Raw genomic sequence first — 22,715 nt, 5'->3', positions numbered from 1 at the left:
GAATATTGATATGTCTATCTATTTGGTTGGATGAAAATGTCCCATTCTCCACTTTTTTGGGTAGCAAGCAATGTTTTTCCTTCAATTGAGACAAAATAACTTTCTCTAAAATCGACCAATAAAGAAACATTTTCTACCAAGAACTACGTAAGCCTTGAGTTCTCTATTGCATTCAGAGATAAGTATGAGGGAGATTCAAAGTCTCGTCAGGTACCCTAATAAAGAAAACCTTTTAGTCATTTCCTTTCCTTTACAATAAAGCGATAAGCCTAATATTTATAATCTAACACTAACATGCACAACTAACTAAATGGTTCTCATTGAGTACAACGGGCGTGAGGGGTGCTAATATTTTTCCCTTGCGTAATCGACTATAGAACCTTGATTTGGTTGTGACGATCAATATCTTAGCCGTTCTTTTTTGGGTTTTACTAATATTTTTCATTTTCGTCTTTGAGAATAAATAAAGTCCAGTGGCGACTCTGTTAGTCCATTTCTCCAGCTTGCAATTACGCTTTGATAGGTCTTATTCTTTTTTCGAGGCACCACACACGCATCCCATCGCAACCACTATATGCCTTATCACGATCACGATACTTAAAAGAGTTAAAAGTGCATTTTACTTGTGTATCATCTCGACCACGATGATCATTATGACAATAACGATACTTTTTCTTCATTCCCATGACGAGGGCATCACGATTGCGAGAACTCATGGGGTATATTATGCTCTTTTCCTTGATTTTTCTTCACAACTTTTCCAAGTCCCCAATATTTCTTTCCTTGGATATTTTACTCACTTGTTCATTATTTTAGCTCCTCTTTTACTCAAAATTTCATTGATTTCATCTAAAATACTCGGAAATATTATGTAATGATAGAGTGTCATTACAACACCCAACTTACTTTATTGTTTGTCCTCAAGTAACTTGCTTGTAAACTGGAAATTTCAACATAAAAAATGCTTACCCTTGTCATTGAACATCACATTTCTATTTTTTTATCAACATGTTCGTTCCCTACTTCAATCAAAATAATTCCTAAAAGTTTTTCCAACATCACAAGTACTGAACCTCTCTCTCATCTCACATTTGTTCACTCTGTCATACCCTAAAATTCACCATACCTTTCACAATGATCATATAGGTCACTAACCCTAATCATATGTATATCCTTATGATCATTTATTTCATCTATATAACCATGGCCCAATACAAGAGGACAAGTATCATGGATTCCAAACTTTGTACTTGCACCTAGTGGGAGCTAAGGTTTCCCTGCAACTAGAGGTGGCTCAACAATCAAACCTTCATGGAAGGTAGCTCTTGATTCTTGTGTATTGTGGCCATCATTTATGATTTCACTTTGGCTTTCTTGGTGAAGCAAAACCCTAATTTTGGAGATTCACTTGATCATGGTGTTCATAAACCCTAATTATGTCCAACACCCTTTGTGTGGGTCCATGACCCTAGTTTCATCTGATCCATTTTCATTCCATTGGTGCTTGACTCTCTTGTCTGGTTAAGCTTCACCCCATAACCTTTTGTTCGTGGATATTCTTGTTGGTTATTGTTGGTTCCTTAGTGTTGATCCCACATGTGCATCATATGCTTGTGTCCTTTAGTTTGTGCCTAGGTACATGCTTTATTATTCCATCTGGTCATCCTCATGCCTAGCCCTAGTCCTTGCCTTACTTAGCCTATTTTCATCTGGTCATTGTTTATTTCACCTATTGTTGTGCCTTTGTTTTGGCCCATGCCTCTTTTCATTCTTATCATTGATGATATAAGTCATTGTTATGTCCTTTGGTTCATGTTTAATGGTTAATTCATGGATCATTGCCTTAATTCCATTCTATCATAAGCTTTGGTTTAACCTATTATTAAGTGTAGCGGTAAATTCATGACCATCAAGCTATGGATAAACTTGTCATCAATAAAACCAGAGTCGTCACTGCGCTTTTATTGTTTCTAAAGGAAAAAGGGAAAAGTACGAACAAACCCCAAAGATAAGAAGTTTTCAAATCAAAACTAATAAAATGCCATAGATTACAGGTAAGGGGGTTGGTTACACATAGGGAAAGTGTTAGCATCCAAAGTGTCCTAGGTACTCCTAGGGAGCCCTTTTTTGTGTGCATATGTTTTTGGGTATAAATGATGTTTAATAAAATAAAGAGTGTGGGGATGATAAATAAATTCATTGATTATATTTTTGTGTTTGACAAGACCTTTGATCTTGTGCCTACGTACCAACATAAAATGAGGGATCAAAACTTCGTAGTTCGTGGTAAAAATTTAAAAGAAGTTGGTGAATTGATTTTAACAAAAGTTTAGATGAAAAGGCACAAAAGGCCAAAAATTTGAATGGGGTTGTTAATTATTTTTTGTCTTTTTGAAGTTTAAGTCAATATAGTTAAGTTTATTTACAAGATTGGTTTAAGAAAAAGTTTGAAAAAATTCAATGGCATAATGCCAAAGTTTCTAATCATTAAAACATGTCTAAATTTGAAATTACAAGCAAAGAAAGTTTTTTAAAAGAGGGAGAGATTTTAAAATTTAAGAAGTGGGAGGAGATGAAGAGACTACCCTAAGCAAAAATTTAAAAGTTAAGACTTGAAAAGATCTGACCAATGAGATGCAATCCAACAGACAAGAATGTCATATAGAAACCCATTTTCCTTTAGACTTTAATCAAGCAATAATCAATAAGCAATGAGCAATATCCAGACATCATGAATATCAAGGCATCAAATAAAGATAGCCACATCCAAGCAAGCCTTCCAATAGCTAGCAGTCTTCATTGTCTTCCAGTGCCTCAAATGAAATATTCCTTGATCAACTCAGAACATAGCATCAGACATATACCAAAACAAAAGTAACAAATAAGCACAGAGACAAAAGTAGTAGATGAATCAATGGCACTTAAAGGTCTTGCATCAGATGAAGGAACACTTCAGGATATCTTCGTCTCAAAATGTTGGCATTGGCCAAGTCCTTTAGCATAGGGAATGTTGCTTAATTCTAAGTCAAAAAGTTCAGATCAACTCCAACAGTCCACCAAATGTTTTTTAGGGTTTTTGTTGTTATTATGTGTTTTAAGGTCCTAAGACCATAAATAAAACAAAGATAAACAAACAAATATATACAATCACAAGATATGGCTCAAATGAGCAAAGTGAAAAGGACTTGAAACATAAACAGGTTGCATGAAATGTAAATGGCAATGGATGATAAATGACTGAAATTTAAATTTCATAAAGTAAATGACTTGAAAGTAAAGCAATAATGAATAAGAGTTAGTCAATGGTTAGCCAAATGTTAGTCAAAGGTTAGTGTTGAGTTTTAATTGATTAAGTCATTCTTTGGAGAACACTCAACCATTCATTCACAAGTATGAATCCTTAAACCAAGACATCTTCTCATGAAAGGAAAAAAGGTCAAGTCTCCATACAATTCCATGAAGAATGGATGACTTACAATCTCACTTACTAGAATGCCATGCCTTGAGGGTCAAATTTAGCTATATGTTAAGCAATTGTAATTGGACTTATGTAGAAGTCATAACTATCTGAGGCCGGACAATAAAAATATAGGTGTTAATGCATGTTAGAGATTTGGTACAAAGAACCAAACTCCTAAAACATACCACACACTAAAAGAAAATGGTAGGGACATATCTCAGTCATACTTGTATTGATTCATTTGACACAAGGTCATTGATGAATCAATTAACATTTAGACATTAGAGATTTCATTGGTCAAATGAGGGAAATGGGGAAGAATAGGATGAAGATGAAGAGGGAGGGGGTAAATAGAAACACAAATTGATCATGAGAGGAATTTCATGTGATCAAAACCATTCATTCATTTTGGGAGATGAAATGTACATTTCATCAATCCCCTAAATCTAATGGTTTTGATCCAACAAAAGTCAAATCAGCCATGCCCAATGCCCAAACAGAAAGTCAAACATCACAAGACCATAAAAATGTCTCAACACAATTTTTAAACATTTAATCAATTAAGAAATGAATTTAAATGCATTTTATTTTGAACAAATCCTAAAATCCCTTTAAAACACAAAATAAATGGCCAAGGGATTTATCCTAGGTCAAACAAGGTCAAAGGACCTTAGACAAAAAATTTCATGATTTTTAAAAAGTCAGAAGTATTTTTAAACAATTAAAAATATGCACAGAAACATTTAATTCATGAAAAATACCAAAATTAATCCAAAAAATAATTTTGATTCAGAATATGGAAGAGAAAAATATTTAAAGATTTTTTTGGTGAAAACCCCATATTTTTTGGATTAAAAAATGAATTTATTATGAATTAAACAAAATAACGTAATTAAATGAAAAATTAGAAAATATGAAAAATTAAGGACCATCAGATCTCCCTCATTAATTGAGGTGGTAGATCTGATGGCCACGCGCATGGGGAACACGATGCACCAAGGTCAATCTGCTGCAAACAGAGTCAAACAAATCAAAAACCCCGATTATAACATTTAAACATGATCAAGTGGTTGAGAAGGCGCCAACACACCACTAGATCCCTAGCTCCGGTCTGCTTCTCCGGTGGACCTCACCAGACTGGTCCACCATAAAAATGAAAAGTGAAGACATGGTTTTAAAGGAAAAATGCTCACGAGCACGAATCTGACCTTCATTTCTTCTAATTCCAAGTATATTGAAAGATACGTGGATTTGAAATTTGAGGTTTATGATCCGAGTTGTTTAGATTTGAACTCAAAGCAACTCAATCTTGTTGCCTACATTGGTAGGACTTCAGCAAACCAAAAATCAATCAAAATAGTTGAGAAATAAGTAGGAATCAAAGAAGAGAAGTTTCTAAAATTTCACCTTTGGGTAGCTTCGATTTAGCTCGATCTTGATCTGAATTTGCTTGGTTCTTCCTCCTCTTGCTTGCAGTGACCAACTGAGATGGAAAAGACAATGAATCCTTGGAGTTTGAACTTCAAAACAAAAGGTGAAATTCAAACTCAATTTCTAAGAAATCCTCAAGGCATTCTATGGTGTGAGGTTCTGAGATCTCTTAGCAAATCTTGGGCAAGGTGTATGTGTCATTTCTGAAGCAAAGGACTTGTTTATATAGGCAATTGAATTCATTTTTGCACCCTTTTGAAAATTTGCCAAAATTAGTAACAATGGTGCAAGGATGCATGGGAAATGATTTAGGCCTAAAAAATGATGTAATCTCACTCCAATTTGTGCATAATGGATCCTGACACAATAACATGTAAGCATGCAAAAGGAAATGGACAATTGAATTCAAATCTTGCCAAAACAAACCTATGAAAGGAACCATGCGCAAGTCCCTCAATCTTTATCCAAATAAGGTGATCTTGGACTTTTTGCAAAGGTGACATCAAGGGAAACAACTTTAATTTTGAACACTTTTCCATTTGGAGCTTGGATCATGATGAATTTCGAGGTGGAAGTTTGAGAAATCAAATATATTTGAAAATTTTCTAAGTACCAATTCAAATGATCACTTCTTCCACCTTGAATATCTTTTGCCATGGCCTTCTAATGGAATAAGTTCCTTCATCAAAGTTGTAGATCTTTAATACCTATTAAATTTGGTCTCAAATTTGACATCATTTGGATTTGGAAAAGGGAGTTATGCATTTTAGAAGTTTAGGAAAATTGCTTGTTCAATGGTAATGACCAAAAATGACCTATAATGTTTCCTCTTGGAACATGCCCTTGAAAGTTGATTTTGAAATTTCTCAAAGAATAAAATTTGGATAGGACATATTGAAATTAATCATGGAACATGGATGGAATTCATCGCATAAAAATTGAGCAAGTTATGGTCCTTGGAAGTTGACCTTCTAACTAGGGCACAGACAAAATGACCTATAATGTTTCACCATAAAAATTAACTTTCCAAGCAAAAGTAGCTCATGATGTAAACATAAAAGTTGTTTGTAATGTCATAAGGAGTAACTTGGATCTTATAATCATTTTAATATGACAAACAATGTAGGAGATAGGGTCTAAGGAACCCCAGTTTTGACCAGTTGACTTTCTCTGTTCAACCTCTTTGAACCAACTTGCAAACTTGAAGTTCTCTCGATCTTTGGGAATCATGGAGGATCATATATGTATAATATTATGTAATATGAAGTATCCCTTGAAATATTTGATCAATTTTTGAAGAAACTTGTTGAGGAAGTCACACAAGATACCCAAATGAATTAGGGTTTCCAAGGCAAACTAGCTTCAAACTCTTGATGATTTCTTGATCCAAATAATAAATGAAGAAAATGGGGAGCCATATATGATGTCTAGAACCATTTTGAACCATCTCTTAATTGATCTCCTTGCACCGAGGGTCTCAAAACCTAGATGTGAACTTGATGGGGCATAGATGGATGTACACACTACCTATAAAAGAAACAAAGCTATACATAAACATATTTTTGGTATTTTGGTTAGTAAACAAAAGAAAAATGAAATATGATACAATAAAAAATATGCTTGGTGATCTCTCCCAAATGCAAACCCAATGAATGAGGGGTAAGGAGGATGCCAAGGTATGATCCCAAAGCCAATGCAAATAATGAGATAGCATAATGGATCTTAGGGTCAAAATTGGGGTCTTACAGTTGTCCCTATTTAAGGACATTCTAACTAAGGATGTGAAGGTTAAAATCTTCGTATAAACTCAGTAGAATGAACTTAAATAAAAATATCTAGAAACAAATTTTGGTCCCTAATAGAGCTCACGATGCATATGAATGTATGTAAAAATAATCTTTGTGAGGAATATATTGCCACAAAAGGAAAAGAATCTGGAGATACTGAAAGTCCAAATGAGTGCAATGTATTCTATAAGGAAAACTCACTGAGGAGACATAGACTCTAGGGGATAAAAAGTTATGCGTAGGCCAGGCTACGACTTGAAAACTGCTGGAGACACGAGGGGTTTTCCATGAAAATAAATCAATGGAAGGACTCGGCCTAGGGAAAAGGTTATCTGTAGGGGATGGTGACCTCACTGAGGAAATACGCACCCAAACTCAACTGGGGAAGAACAAACTTCAACATGGAAGTAAAAAGAGATGTCTTATCTACTATCGGATATTGGGTAAGAAGATCAATACACTCAGACAGAGGGACATTCGTTACCAGTTAGGGTAAACATATCAAGGATGACTCGCTGAGAAAAAAGAGGTGTATTCATTACCGGTTACTGGGTAAGAATAACCTACTGAGGAGAAAAGATCAAATAGGATTTACAACTACCGGTTACTGGGCAAAAGACCAAAGAGAGAGTATCTGTCACCAGTTAAAGTGAACATATCAAGGATAAACTCAAAGGAAGAATATCTGTCACTGGTTAGGATGAACACATCAAGGATAGAGCTCCTAGGGAAAGAGGAAGAATATCTGTTACCGGTTAGGGTAAACATATCAAGGATAAACTTCCGGGGAGAAATAGGAATTATATCTACTAGTTACTAGGTAGAATACCAAAGGGAGAATATCCGTCACCGGTTAGAATGAACATATCAAGGATAGACTCAGCAGGGGAAAGTTGGAATTATAACTACCGATTACTGGGTAGAATACCACAAAGAAGAGAGAATTCGTCACCAATTGAAATGAACATATCAAGGATATACTCTAAGGGGAAAAGTAGGATTTATATATACCATTTACTGGGCAGAAGACCGCAAAGAGGAGGAGAAAATCTGTCACCGATTAAAGTGAACATATCAAGGATTAACTCTTTGGGGAATAAAAGAAGGGATTACGACTACCTTTTTACTGGGTGGAAAACCAAAAAGGAAGAATATCCGTCACCGGTTAGGATGAACATATCAAGGATAGACTTACCGGGGAAATGTGAAAACGAATCTGCTGGGGAAAAATAAAGGAAGTAGATTACATTTTACCGGGTATTGGGTACCGATAATGTACTCAAAATCAAGAAGAATATTACCAGTTACTGGGTAATAGACTCTCGGAGACCAAAAGATCTATCTAGGTAAGAACTAGAAAGAAATGGTCAAACAAAGACTCAACCCAATGAGGATATAACTCAAGGGAAGTGGTTCCATCCAGACAATAAACTGGGGGGAAACTGGAATAATTATCATCCACGAGGAAATAAATCACTGGGGAATGAGAAAGGATAAACTCTTTCTGCTTAAAGGGTTGACACTCTACAATTGAAGGAGGACAAACACACCAAATCTGCATGGGGAGACAATATCACCAAGGTAGGGGATCAAAAGAAAAATTAATGCGATAAAAATACATAATGAAATATCCAATGATGTGTTATATATGCACGAATATGTATGTATGTGATTATGATTATGCTGACAAAATAGCACAAAGGATACAAATAACAAAGATTTGACCCATCACTAAAACACTCGGCTAATCTCAACAAGATTGAAACACCAATTGGAGAACATGCTATGGATGAAAATAAATAATCTAGCTCCGAATAAATCAACTATGGATGGGGAAAGACTTGGAGAACATGCTTCCAATCAATCATGGCAAACTCCGTAGGGAAAGAGCACTGCTGAAGAATAATCAACCAAATATGTCGAGGATAGAGAAAGATCTGTTGAGGATCCAAACAAATCAACACTGTGGGGAATTTTAAGTCAACATCATGTAGAATGGGAGACAACCTTGCAGAGGACGAAATTAAATACTGCTCAGAATCCAATACTATCGGGAACGAGGGATCTTCTATCAGAAGATGAACTCCACCTGGGAATACAAGAGATAAAACTTTGAATAAGGAATTGAGCAAATTGTTGGGGATGCTGTGACTTGTTGGAATAATCCAAAGACCGCCAAATTCCTCAATAATAATCAAATTCTTCTCGAAAATTGCGAAATAAACCAATTCCAAGGCAAAGATAACAGGATTTGGCTCACACATGGGAGAAACTGCCGCAATTATGCAACACAAACAAATGCAAATGGGGATCTGGAAACCAAATAAAGGTTTCGGATATCCAGGGTCCAATAATCCAAATCACAAACTGGGGGATACAAAGCATGAGCACCTCAGTTAGGGAATATGAATTTGCAAATGGGACCAAGCATCAACTCAATCGGGGATGAGACCCACCAACTCTATTGGGGGTGAGAAATTACTCGGGGAGAAACTCATTGACCAAGCTGGGGATAAATGACGAACCGTTGGGGAGGAAAATAGTTACCAAATCAACTGCTTGGGGAAGACCAACAATGCTTCACACGTTAAGACTTGTCTGCCCTTAGATTGTTGTTGACATTTCTTGCTGAAATCGATTATTCTTAAAGTGAATGCTTTTTATCATTTTAAGAAAAATATTTATTCATTAATTTATTTCAAAATTATCATCATAAAAATTCAATTTCATTTAACAAAAGTAAATAAGAATAGAAATAATTAGATGAAAAACTCAACTTTATTTAATAGAATGGTAGTCCGCGAATGGCGGGACTTCATGGATCTTTACAAAGTTTGAGAATGGTAATTTACATGGAAAATGGCTACATTGAATACAATGATCAATACTCTTCCTACCAACTTTGAAATCCGCTGTGCTCTTGCCTTTAGTTGAGAATGACGAATCAGAACTTAAACGACTACTCCATATTGCTTCAAAGATCATGAACAATTGGATGCAGTTGTGTCATACCCCAAAATTCGCCCTATCCTTCACATAATCATATAAGCCATTAACCCCAAACATTTGCATATCATCTTCATTCATTCATTTCATTTGAATAAGCATGGTTCAATCCGATTTACAAGTCGCGTCAATTGGATTCATCAACCTGTTGCATATGCATTCATCATTTTTATCGCGGTATAATAATCATTATCCAAATTGATTTTAATGTCAAATTGATTTTAACTCCAAATTAGTTCTAGAAGTTCAAATCGATTTATGAAGCCTATATTGATTACTATTCAAGGGTGATTTTGGAGGTTAAAGTTGATTTTCGAAGTTCAAATTAATTTTGGATATCATTTTACCCGCATTTGCCAAATTGATTTTTAGAAGTCATTTTTTTATTTTAAGTCAACTTGTGATGATTCATACTAATTTTAGAGTCTAATCGGTTTTTTATCTTCTTTTTCTTTATGGGCCAATTTCTTCATGAGCCATTTGTTTAACCATTTTTCTGAAGCCCATTCCTCTTTTTTTTGTTAAAGCCCATTTTCATTTTCACTAATCCATTCACTATCCATTTAATAAACCAATTAATCCATTCATTCTCCACATGATGCATATCCATATCAATCCAAAGAAAATTTTACCTTGTACCCCTACAATTAACCCCATACCCCTACAAAAATTTAAAAATTCCCATTTTACCCTTAATTGGTTTTAACCAATTTACCATTTCATTTTTACCATTCAGTTGAAAATTGCAAAAAATACACTTTCACACCCCTCGCACCGGAACTCTTGCAAAAAGACTTCCGGTATGTATTTTTCCAAACCGGAAGACTTTAGGAAAGACTTCCGGAACACAAAAAAAGCAAACCGGAACACTTAAGGAAAGAGTTCCGGTTCAGATAAAAAAAAATTCAAAAAAATTTGCATACCGGAACTCTTTGGAGAAGTGTTCCGGTATGCATTATGTGTGTTCCGGAAGTCTTTCCTAAAGTCTTCCGGTACGTTTTTTTTTTTTAATTTTTTTTTTAATTTTTTTTTTTTTTTACAGAAATGAGGGTATTTTGGTCAAATAAAATTTAATGTAGGGGTATGGGTACAATTGTAGGGGTATAGGGTAAAATTTTCCAATCCAAATCCATTAAACCAGTTAATCCAAAAACCATTTAATCCATTTTGTATTTATCCAAATAAGTCCAATTAAGCCCATTTACTACTCAAGATTAACCACTATCAAAATCCATATTCCATTTTACAATAATCTTTTTTTAATTAATTATCCCACATAAAACAAAACAGTAATAGCCAATGCAACAATCCAAAGTGAGCTAGCTCTAAACGCAGCCAAGAAGCTGCGGTAAACGCAACTAAAACAACACAACCAAACCATAAGCCACCAAAAGGATGCAAAAGCCAGTGTATTCACGCTGTAAATCATATCAGTAACGCGACTGCAGCTCACTCCAAGCCAGCATTACCGCAAAAATCCGCAACGGCGCATCAAAGCCATGCCATGTGAAACGTAAGCTACAAACGACAATGAGTAGAACTAGCTGCAACATTAATGCAGTTCAAAAGGCAGGAATTCCAAAACGGCAACGCATGCTAACTCCCAAGTGTGCAAACAAGCCAGATACCAACTTCAAGCAGCTACAATACGCAGATGTGAACACAAGCCTAAGCCGACCACTCCAAGCTGCAACATATCAAATTAAAGAGAAAACTAAAATAACCCGAAACACGAACAAGAACGCGACTCTAATTCAATTCAGACTGCAAACACAGTTCTATATAAATGCATAAACTCACCTTGGAAAGGGCTGGCGAATTTTTCTAGAATCTCCTTCTTTTCTCGCGATTTTTCTCTTTTTCCAGAAGTTCTTTCTTGCTCTTCTCGTTTTTGTTAGCAGAAGTTCTTCAAAGGAATTTCTGCAGGAACCTATCACTTCATCTCCTTCCCTTTCCTCAATCAACAGTTCCACCTTCACATCACAACGACGTAATTCATGGAAAAGCGAAGCAGATCCAAGCATCGGAAGAATATTGACGCGTAATGATAGATCCATATTCGAACTTCGGCGAACGATGACGAGCGTGAGCTAGGAGCACGAGGAGATCGTGAACCGAATATCGACGCTGTAACACCGAAGTTTTCAAAGGTAAATGTCATTTTGCATTCCCGTGTTCAGGTCGATTGATGCACGGTGTTAAGGTCTCGATTCGTTTGAGAGCGGTGGTCTTCTATTTAGATTCGAGGCTCCGATGGCGTCATCGCCGGGGATAGCCGCTGCTGGCCACGAAGCCGGCGCGACTTATTTCTTCCCGATCGGTCACGGCCGCGTGAGGGAGAAAGGAGGAGGCGAGCCTTTGGATCTTTCTTTGTGTATTAATTTGGGCTTTGGGCTCCAAGTCAGGCCAGGGGTGATTATTCACATCAAATTCTGTTCCATTGCCTGCAAAGGCAAAGGCTAATGGGCCTTGGGGGTGGGCCTTAATGTCCTGGTTGTTGTTCGGGCCATTCTTGTGAGATTCTTACTCCTGTTTTTTTGATTAAGGATATTAACATTTAGGATTAGCATAGGTTTATTTTAGGTAATTAGATTAATAGATGATATTAGAAGTCAATTAGTTATTGTAATAGTTAACAATAATAGATAATGGTAATTAGAGTGTGAATTGATGGCTATTTGTTTAGATAGAACTTGATAATATTTTAGAATAGAATTTGTTAATATTTTAGAATTTTATTTTTGTTAATGGTTTAAAATTTAATTATTAGTAATTCTAGATTTCATTTTTGTTAATTGGTTAACATTAGAGTTTTGTTAGATTTTTGTTTTGATATTAATTCTCTAATAATTTTTATTTTCTTCAATTAACGTCTAACTACTAACTTTTAATTTCCGTATTCTAATTCCTTACTATTTCGCATCTAACCTCTAACTTTTAATTTCTACTCCTAACACTTTAATTTCCGTCATTTACTTTATTTTGCTTTATATTCCATATTGTACATATTCATCTCATTCTAAAATGAACCTAAAAATGGATAAGACTTAAAAATACAAAAAATAAGATAATTCCCTTAACATGTAATGGACATTGGACAATGGACTTTGAGACTTATTATGACCCGTGCAAAAGGCCTTGGACAATCATTCAACCCTAACATTGAAGGAGCATTCAAGAATAAAGATAAATTATAATTTTTTATATGCTTTCTAGTTTAGGACACAATTGCACACACATGGCTTTCTCTTGGGCTACCTGACAATGAGATCTTTTATTTCCGCACTCCCTTGTACTTTACATGTACCCCCTCCCCTTTCCGATGTACTCATTTACTCGCTTTCTTTTATGGCTTTATAGCTAGGGGTGGCAAAACGGGCTCGGCCCGCGGGGCGAGCCCGTTTTGCCCGCACTTTTGTGCGGGGCGGACCAATGATTTAGGCCCTCATCTTCAAATGTGTCCGCCCCATTTTTTCGCGGGCTTTTGCGGGCACGTGTATTTACATAAATTTTTGCATTTTTAGGCTTAAATAGTGCAGTGCCCGCGGGCTTTCCCCGCCCCGCCCTCACTTTTTTGCGGGGCGGGTCTAAGTTTTAGTCCCACATCCTCAACTATGACCGCCCCGCCCCATTTTTTTGCGGGCTTTTGCGGGGCGGGCCTAAACGGGGCGGGCATGCCCGTTTGCCACCCTTATTTATAGCTACTCCTTAGGCATTATGAGCGATCACCATTCCACAATCGATAATCAAACCCTTGATCCAACATCAAGCGATCTTTTTCTCAAATTAAACTCAATAAGAGAACCCTTGATTCAACGTCAAGCGGTCTTTTCCAAAACAAACTCAAAAATATAATAAATGGCGATTAGGATCGTACGTCACGAGCCTTAAGTGGTAAAGAAGGGATGAGACTGGAGCTTTCCTACACTCATTCTGAATGCTTCGAACACAAGACGTTTGGCTTGGTAGTTTGAGGTATTCACCTTTATCCATAATCTTTAGTGCAATCCGAAATCAATAACACTTTCTCAAAACCTAAAAATAATTTAACTCATTCAAACTTTTTGTTTGAGCCTTAGGGCGACACAATCGAAAACCTTTCTTCAAGGTAATAAAATCAACAAAACAAATCAAACAATTTCAAACCCACGAACTACGAGGCTATGATTTCTCACTTCAACAAGTGGACATACGTAGGCACAAGGACCCAATCCTTGGTGAGCACACTAATTTAAAATCTATCTCCACTCCACAAACCTTTGGCAAGCAAACATTCGATAAACAATACACACGTAAGCGCAAACATCCTAGATGGTTCCCATGGAGTACCATGGATATGAGGGGTGATAATACCTTCCCCTTGCATAACCGACTTCCGAACCTGTTCGTGGTTGCGATGACCATTTTTTTGGGTTTTCTCGATATTTTCCCATTCCTTTGGAATAAATAAAAACCGATGGCGACTTTGTATTTTTTGTGTAGCGACAAGTTACCTGCCATAATTCCTAATTTTTGCCTAGATTACCCCAAGGTGGGGTACTCAATCTACCGGGATAAATTTTCTGTTTTATGTCTCTAACTTTTGCCTGAATCTCCCTTTCGGACCTTCAATCCACCGAGACACTCATTTTTGCCTAAGTCGCCCTTTCGGGTTTTCAACTTAGCAAACTGTTCTATTCTTTTTTAGGTGAAGTATTTCTTGACTGCATCAACATTCACAAGATGAGTGAACTATTCACCATACATAGTTGTAAGAATCAAAACACTGCCTAAAAATGCTCTCTTAACAACATATGAGCCTTCGTAATTAGGAGTCAATTTGCCCTAAGCGTCAGGTTTGAAAGATAGAATCTTTTTGAGCACGAGGTCACCTTCTATGAACACACGAGGGTTGACCTTCTTATCAAAAGCATTCTTCATTCTTTGCTGATATAATTGACCATGACACATAGCAGTCAATCTCTTCTCTTCAATCAAACTTAGCTGGTCATATCTGGTCTGACACCATTCAACTTCAGTCAACTTGGCTTCCATCAATACACGCAATGATGGCATCTCAACCTCTACGAGAAGCACAACTTCCATTCCATAAACAAGAGATAAAGAGGTTGCCCCTGTTGAAGTACGAATGGACTTATAGTACCCATGCAAAGCAAATGGGAGCATCTCATGCCAATCTTTATATGTCACAACCATCTTCCGAATAATCTTCTTGATGTTCTTGTTCGCAGGTTTAACAACCCCATTCATCTTAGATCTATAGGGAGAAGAATTGTGATGTGCAATCTTGAAGTATTTGCAAAGAGCTTCCACCATATTATTGTTCAAGTTGGATCCATTATGAATAATGATCTTACTTGGCACACCATAACGGCATATAATCTGATTCTTGATAAATCGGACCACAACCTGCTTGGTCACATTTGCATACGATGTCGCTTCAACCCACTTGGTGAAGCAATCAATAGCCATTAGAATGAAACAATGTCCGTTCGAAGCTTTGGGCTCAATCATACCAATCATATTAATTCCCCACATGGAGAAGGGCCATGGAGAGGAAATGAAATTCAACAGTTTCGGAGGAACATGAATCTTATCTGCATAAATTTGACACTTGTGGCATTTCTTCACAAACTTGCAACAGTCAGACTCCATTTTCAGCCAATAGTAACCCGTTCTCAACATCTTCTTTGCCATAGCATGTCCATTGGAATGAGTACCAAAGGAACCTTCATGGACTTCAGTCATCAATAGGCCTGCTTCGTTTCTATCCACGCATCTGAGCAAAACCATATCGAAAATTCTCTTGTAAAGCACATCACAATTCAGGTAGAAATTGCCAGCTAATCTTCTCAAAGTCTTCTTATCTTTCAAAGATGCCCCAGACAGGTAAATCTGACTTTGGAGGAAACATTTGATATTAAAATACCATGGCTTTTCATCTTTGACTTTTTCAACAGTAAATACATGTGTTGGCCTATCAAGACGCATCATAGTCAAATTAGGAACTTCATTCCAAAAATTCACCACAATCATGGAAGTCAATGTTGCAAGAACATCTTCCATCCGGTTTTCATCTCGAGGGATATGATGAAACTCAACCTTTGTAAAGAAAGTTGAAATCCTCCTCGCATAGTCTCTATATGGTATAAAGCCGGGTTGATTCGTCTCCCATTCACCTTTGATCTGATTCACAATCAAGGGTGAATCTCCATAGATGTCAAGATACTTGATTCTAAGATCAAAGGCCTCTTCAAGCCCCATAATGCAAGCTTCATACTCAGCCGTATTGTTTGTGCACTAAAAGGTCAATCTAGCTTTAAACGGAAAATGAGTGCCATGTGGAGTAATAATCACTTCCCCAATGCCATTACCATATAAATTAACAGCTCCATCAAATACCATACCCCAATGGGGATCCGGTTCTGGCCCTTCTTCAAGCAATGGTTCATCACATCCTTCATTTTCAAGTACAAAATCTCTTCATTTGGAAAATCATACTGCACTGACTGATAATCTTCAATAGGTTGGTGAGCCAAATGGTCAGCCAAGGCACTACCTTTAATTTCTTTTTGAGATCGGTATTCAATATCATACACAGATAACAACATCTGCCAATGGGCAATCCTCCTAGTTAAAACAAGCTTCTAAAAAATGTACTTGATTGAATCCATTTTGGATATCAACCAAGTAGTATGATTCAACATATACTTACGCAGACGCTTAGCAGTCCAAGCTAATGTGCATCATGTCTTCTCAAGCATAGAATACCGAGTCTCACAATCGGTGAATTTCTTACTGAGTTAGTAAATTGCATATTCTTTCTTTCCTGATTCATTTTTTTGACCGAGAGCACAACCCATACTCTCTTCAAGCACAGTCAAATATATGATTAACGGTCTTCCTTCAACAGGTAGAGACAGAATCGGAGGCTCAAGCAGATACTATTTGATACTATCAAAAGCTTTATGGCAATCCTCAGTCCAATCACAAGACTGATCTTTCTGAAGAAGCTTGAATATAGGCGCACATGTGGCAGTCATATGTGATATAAATCTTGAGATATAGTTCAAGCGACCGAGAAAACCTCTAACTTGCTTCTCAAGTTTGGGCGAAGGCATCTCTTGTATTGCTTTGACCTTGGAAGGATCAACTTCAATACCCTTCTCGCTGATAATAATGCACAACAACTTAACAGAATGAACACCAAAAATATACTTATTGGGATTCAAGCGGAGTTTATACTTCCTCAAATGCTGGAATAACTTCAACAAATGCTCAACATGCTCTTCTTCATTACTAGATTTGGAAATTATATCATCAACATAAACCTCAATCTCTTTATGCATCATATCATGAAAAAGAGTGGTCATAGCTCTATGGTACGTTGCACCAACATTCTTTAAACTGAAAGGCATCACTCTATAACAGAATGTTCCCCAGGGTGTAATGAATATGGTCTTCTCCATATCTTTAGGTGCCATCTTGATTTGATTATAACCAGAAAATCCGTCCATAAACGAAAAGATTTTAAATTTAGCTTTATTGTCTACCAACATATCAATGTGTGGCAGAGGAAAATCATCTTTCAGACTAGGTTTGTTCAAATCTCTATAATCAACACACATGCAGACTTTTCCATCTTTCTTAGGGACATGCACAATGTTGGTCACCCATTGCGGATACTCGGAGGTAACAAGAAAACCAACATCAATCTATTTTTGCACTTCCTCTTTGATTTTTACTGCCATATTAGGGTGAGTCCTTCTTAACTTCTGCTTGACCGACAGGCATTCTGGCTTCAACGGAAATCTATGTTCCATAATTTCATAATCTAAACCAGGCATGTCTTGATAGGACCAAGCAAACACATCAGAATAATCTCGAAGAAGATTAATCAACACCTTCTTAGCTTCTAGACACAATTGAGACCCGATCTTAACTTCTTTCACATCATCATCATCAGAACCCAAGTTCACCAATTCAATTTTCTCTTCAAACAACTGAATAACTTTCTCCTCGTGCTCAAGTAAACAGGATAACTCATCAGATACTTCTTCATCATCAGTCTCTTCCTCAACTTCAAATACAGGGAAATCAAAATTTGGAGAGGGAGTATGATCATTGTGTTCAATGGGTTTGAGAACCAACCTACATAATGATTTGATATTTTGATTTTCGAGAAGTGAAGTGCAAACAAATATTATACAGATGGAAAGTTCATTATTTATTTTATGTTTTTTGTGATTACCATTTTCAGAAAAGCAAAAAGTAGAAATAAACATCATAGATGTGGATGAATAAAATTGTATTTTATTAACGATAATAAGGAAACTGCCCAACAATGTTCACGTCTCCCTTAGGCATAGAAAAAGGATTTTTCTAAAAAATAATAAAACAAATTACTTAGAACGGTGAATGATAGTAGGAACATCAACAACAATCCAATTGTTGTAAGTCTGGCCATGCGTCACAAAGTTGGCGCAAGCTTTTTCTTCGTCACCACTGTCTTCAATAATTGCAGTTGAGTGTTGATCATTCTCTTGAATGAACCATCCACTGTGGAAAATTGGTTGCATAACCTTGACATTAGCGTTGAATGGCCCTGGTTGAAATCTGAGTCATGCTCTGTTCTTGTTCTCAGTGACCTCCACAACACACCCCCACTTATCAATGTTTCCATCCTGAATAGCCTTTTGTGCATCCTTTAAAGAAGACATGGATGCCCCAGCCTTTTTCAAATCACTATGAACAAACAAAGCTTAGAACGTCGTTCTAATTTCCTCCTTAGCATCAATGTATGTAAAAGATGGCAAATGGCTCACCAACTATGCCTTATCTCCATCAACAACGACAAGCATGTCATTCTTCATAAATTTCAGCTTCTGGTGTAGAGTAGACGTCACAGCTCCAGCTTCATGAATCCATGGCCTTCCCAATAAACAACTATAGGCCTGACGGATATCCATTACCTGGAAAGTAATTTGGAAATCACTCATACCTATCTTCACTGGAAGGTCCACTTCTCCAATGACAGTTTTACGAGAATCATCAAACGCTTTAACAACTACGCCGTTGTACCTCATCGGGGCGCCTTGATAGGAGAGTCTTAACAAAGTTGACTTCGGCAACACGTTCAGTGATGACCTTGTATCAACCAAAACATTGGACAAAGCGTCCTCCTTGAAATTCATCGAAATGTGCAGTGCTAATTTGTGATTTATGCCTTCCTCGGGAAGCTCTTCATCACTAGAACTCAGATTATTACAAGAAGTGATTTTGGAAACTATTGGTCAAACTGATCCACAGTAACGTCATGTTCAACATAGGCCCGTTCCAACATTCCCTGCAATGCATCTCTGTGTGCTTCAGAATTAATTAGCAATGATAGCACAAATATTTTTGACGCCGTCTGGAGAAGCTGCTCCACAACATTGAATTCACTTCTTTTGATTAATCGTAGCACCTCATCATCGTCGTTAGTCTTCAATTTGCTGGATTCACCAAACTGACACATCGGAGCACTAAATGGATTCACTATAGGAACTTTTGCCTTCTTACCCATTGACATATCTTCCATAACCTTCGGAAACACTGGATTGAACACACGACCACTACGGGTCACCTTTGTTATATCTACAATATTTACCACTGAGTCTGCAACTGGTAGAGGAACCTCTTGACCATTTTCAATCATTGTGGCATTGTACTGGTATGGCACAACTTTATCAGGTGTATAGGGGACGGGACCCGCTAACCATATAACCAACGATGATACCGATCTATTGACATTATTGTTGTTGCTGCTATTAAACTGAATGACTACCCACTCAGGGGTTTTGAATACTAGCACAATGACATTCACATCATCCCCCATATCCCTCGACTGTTGAATTTGGATTACATTCTCATCCATCAACTCCTGGATATCCCTCTTGACAACCATACACCCACGAAGGTTCACACTACAAATGACACAACCATCATGGTCATGTTCACAGTCACTAATTAAACACAAAGTTCTATGTATTTCCACTAGAGACCTTCAAATATGCCTCACATAAAAAACTCTAAAATTCCCTGGACAACTGTCCACCATATTGACAAAAGTGTTACCATGAGTAGGCAACTGATTGGCTTTCATATTAGGCGCCTTGTCCTCAAAGGACACCATATCACTCTTCACAAGCTTTTGAAATTCATATTCAATGGATAACGATTCTCTATATCATGACCAAGGGCTCCCTGGTGAAAAGCACAATGAAGATCAGGCTTGAACCACCATGGTAGTGGCTTAGGAATTTGCGGATGGTTTCTCGACTGAATAAGATTTTTGAGTACCAAGGACGAGTACAACTCTGCATACGTCATAGGAATAGGTCAAAGGAGACCTTCTTCCTCTAAATTTTTTGTTGATGATGATTGTTGTTGTTGTAGTTGGTTATTTGTTGCGGTTGTTGTTGATGTTGTTGTTGCTGAATTGGAACTGATTGATTGTTGGAATTGTTGAAAAAAACTGGAATTACTAAAGAAACTTGGTGCTGATGTTGACGGGGTTGAGAAATTTTCCTAACATGAGGCCTCCTCTGTCTCCCCACTGACAATGAATTAGTTTCTCCCTCCTTCCTTTAAGAGAAACTTCCACCATACTTCTTGCTAGCTGACACCTCTTCTTTAGATAAACGTCCTTCACAGACTCATTCTCCTAGCCTCATCCCCATGTTTACCATTTCGGTGAAATCATTGGGGCCACTTGCAATCATACGTTCGTAGTTAAATGAACTCAGCGTCTTCAGGAAAATCTTAGTCATCTCATTTTCTTCAAAAGGAGGACTTATCTGAGCAACTAATTCTCTCCATCTCTGGGCATATTCTTTGAATGTGTCTTTGTCCTTCTGAGACATCGACCTCAAATGGCCTCTATCAGGCGCCATATCAACATTGTACTTATACTTCTTGACAAAGGTCTCACCCAAGTCATTGAAAGTACGGACGCTTGCACTGTCCAGGCCCATATACCATCTCAGAGCGGCTCCAGTTAAATTGTCTTGGAAATAGTGGATCAACAGCTGATCATTATCAGTTTGAGTAGATATTTTCCTGGCATACATAACAAGATGGCTCAGCGGGCAAGTATTCCCTTTGTACTTTTCAAAGTCTGGGACCTTGAATTTCACCAGAATCTTAACGTTGGGAACCAAACAGAGTTCAGTGACACTCTTTCCAAACAAGTCTTTCCCTCTTAGAGTTTTCAATTCTTTGCGCAGCTCGAGGAATTGATCTTTCATTTCATCCATCTTCTCATAGACATCTGGACCTTCAGACGGTTCAAAATGGTAAATAGTCTCATCAACACGAGGCAGAGTATGAACGATGGAGGAGGCACTGACATGACCGGGCTAGATACCGACAGAGAAATAAATAGGGGCACATACCCCTCTGGTACGAAGTTTGGTGGCATTCCCTAAAGGAATCCAGCTGACATAGAAGGAATGTGTTGGCTGGCAACAACAATAGGAATAATTGATGAAACAATCTCAGAAAGGACAGTCCTCTGAGGAAGAGGAGTTGCATGAGACAGTGACAGTTGATTCTGAGCAGTAATCACAGATTCCATTAGCGCCATAAGTCTGGAAATCTCATCCTTCAGATCTTTGTTTTCTTGCTCTAGATGATCCATTCTCTTCAGTTGATTAGCACAAGTATTATAGCTGTGAGTCAGCTTGGCTGATGTACAGAAGAAGAACTGATAAGACATATGGAGGAAGAAACCTATCATGCAAATGATGCATGTAATGCAATGTTTTGATTGTTTTTAATTTCAAGGAATATATGGAGTCTCATTTGCAAATATATATAATAACAATTAATAATAACAATTCGATTGACCATGAAATCTCTTTTTATTCATAAAATTGGAAGGATTACACTGAGTACAAATACAAATACAAGAGAAAAGGAAACTATCATCCTAAGGATCCTTAGCAACTGCATCAGATGATCTGGCTATGGGTGCATACTTCCTTCGGATGCGTCGAATCTCGGACTCAAAGGATGTCTTCATCTGAGCATTCTCAATAACTAGCTAATCAACTATCTTCTTCCAAGCACCAGAAGGCTGAGGCATGTTAGAGGAAAATAAATCCCCTGGCTCTCTTTGTCTTTTTACTGCACGATCCTCAAGAATCTCAATAAGTGCATCTTTGTCTTTCGACTCAAGTTGCAACTCTTCGTGTTTTCGGCTCAAAGCATGGAACCACTCTTCCCACATATCTTTCTCTTGCTTCATCTTAGTAAGTGTGTCTTCCAACTCCTCTACATCTTGGTTAGGGAGAGTTGATGGCTCAACCACAACCACAAACATATGTCTTTCACAAGCATTCGACATCTTGAGCTCCAAAGCTCTCTTCTTCACCCAAATAGTGTAAGCTTCCAAAGCTACACAGTTGCATGGACCAAGCTCAAATCTTCCCTTCTTATGCACATTATGCCAAGCATGCACCATCCTTTTATTCAAAAGTTTGGGATCTTTACCCTCCTAATAGAATAGACCCTCTAACTGAACGTTATTAGGCTTATCTCTCAAGGGGAACCCAAGTTGACGACGAGCCAAAGCAGGGTTATAGTTGATTCCTCCTTGTGTACCAATAAGAGGCACATTATAGAACTCACCACAACTATCAATAATGTCCAAGCTACCCGATGCAGAATCATACCAAACAATAACATCATTAGAGAGAGACATAAGTCTCTGAGACCACCGTAGACATTGTTTGTTCTCCATGAAAGCAGATGTCTGAGGCAAGTGCAAAATAAACCACTTGTACAGGAGAGGAACACAACACCAAATAGTCCCACCACCTTTGGAATTCCTCAAATACAAAGAGAAATACATGTCACCCAACAGAGTAGGAACATGATTTCCAATTAAGAAGATTCTAATGACGTTAACATCAACAAAACCGTCAATGTTAGGGAACAAGGCTCGACCATAGATGAGCAGAACAAAAACAGCTTCAAAAGCATCCATG

General features: G+C 37.4%; 1 long non-coding RNA gene across 1 annotated transcript; it reads right to left on the bottom strand.

Moving 5' to 3' along the window:
* Positions 1-10,898: 10,898 nt before the first annotated feature.
* On the bottom strand, positions 10,899-12,408 carry LOC127127917 (uncharacterized). The gene is made up of 2 exons (XR_007805541.1): positions 11,485-12,408; positions 10,899-11,371 (listed from the first exon to the last, which is right to left on the bottom strand). It is a non-coding gene; the product is annotated as an uncharacterized LOC127127917 (long non-coding RNA).
* Between the last annotated feature and the right edge of the window lie 10,307 nt (positions 12,409-22,715).

This window comes from Lathyrus oleraceus, chromosome 3 (genome assembly GCF_024323335.1).
Source record: "Lathyrus oleraceus cultivar Zhongwan6 chromosome 3, CAAS_Psat_ZW6_1.0, whole genome shotgun sequence".
In the NCBI taxonomy this organism is placed as follows: Eukaryota; Viridiplantae; Streptophyta; class Magnoliopsida; order Fabales; family Fabaceae; genus Lathyrus; species Lathyrus oleraceus.
The sequence above is the reverse complement of the archived record's forward strand: the minus strand, read 5'-3'. Positions and strand labels throughout refer to the sequence as shown.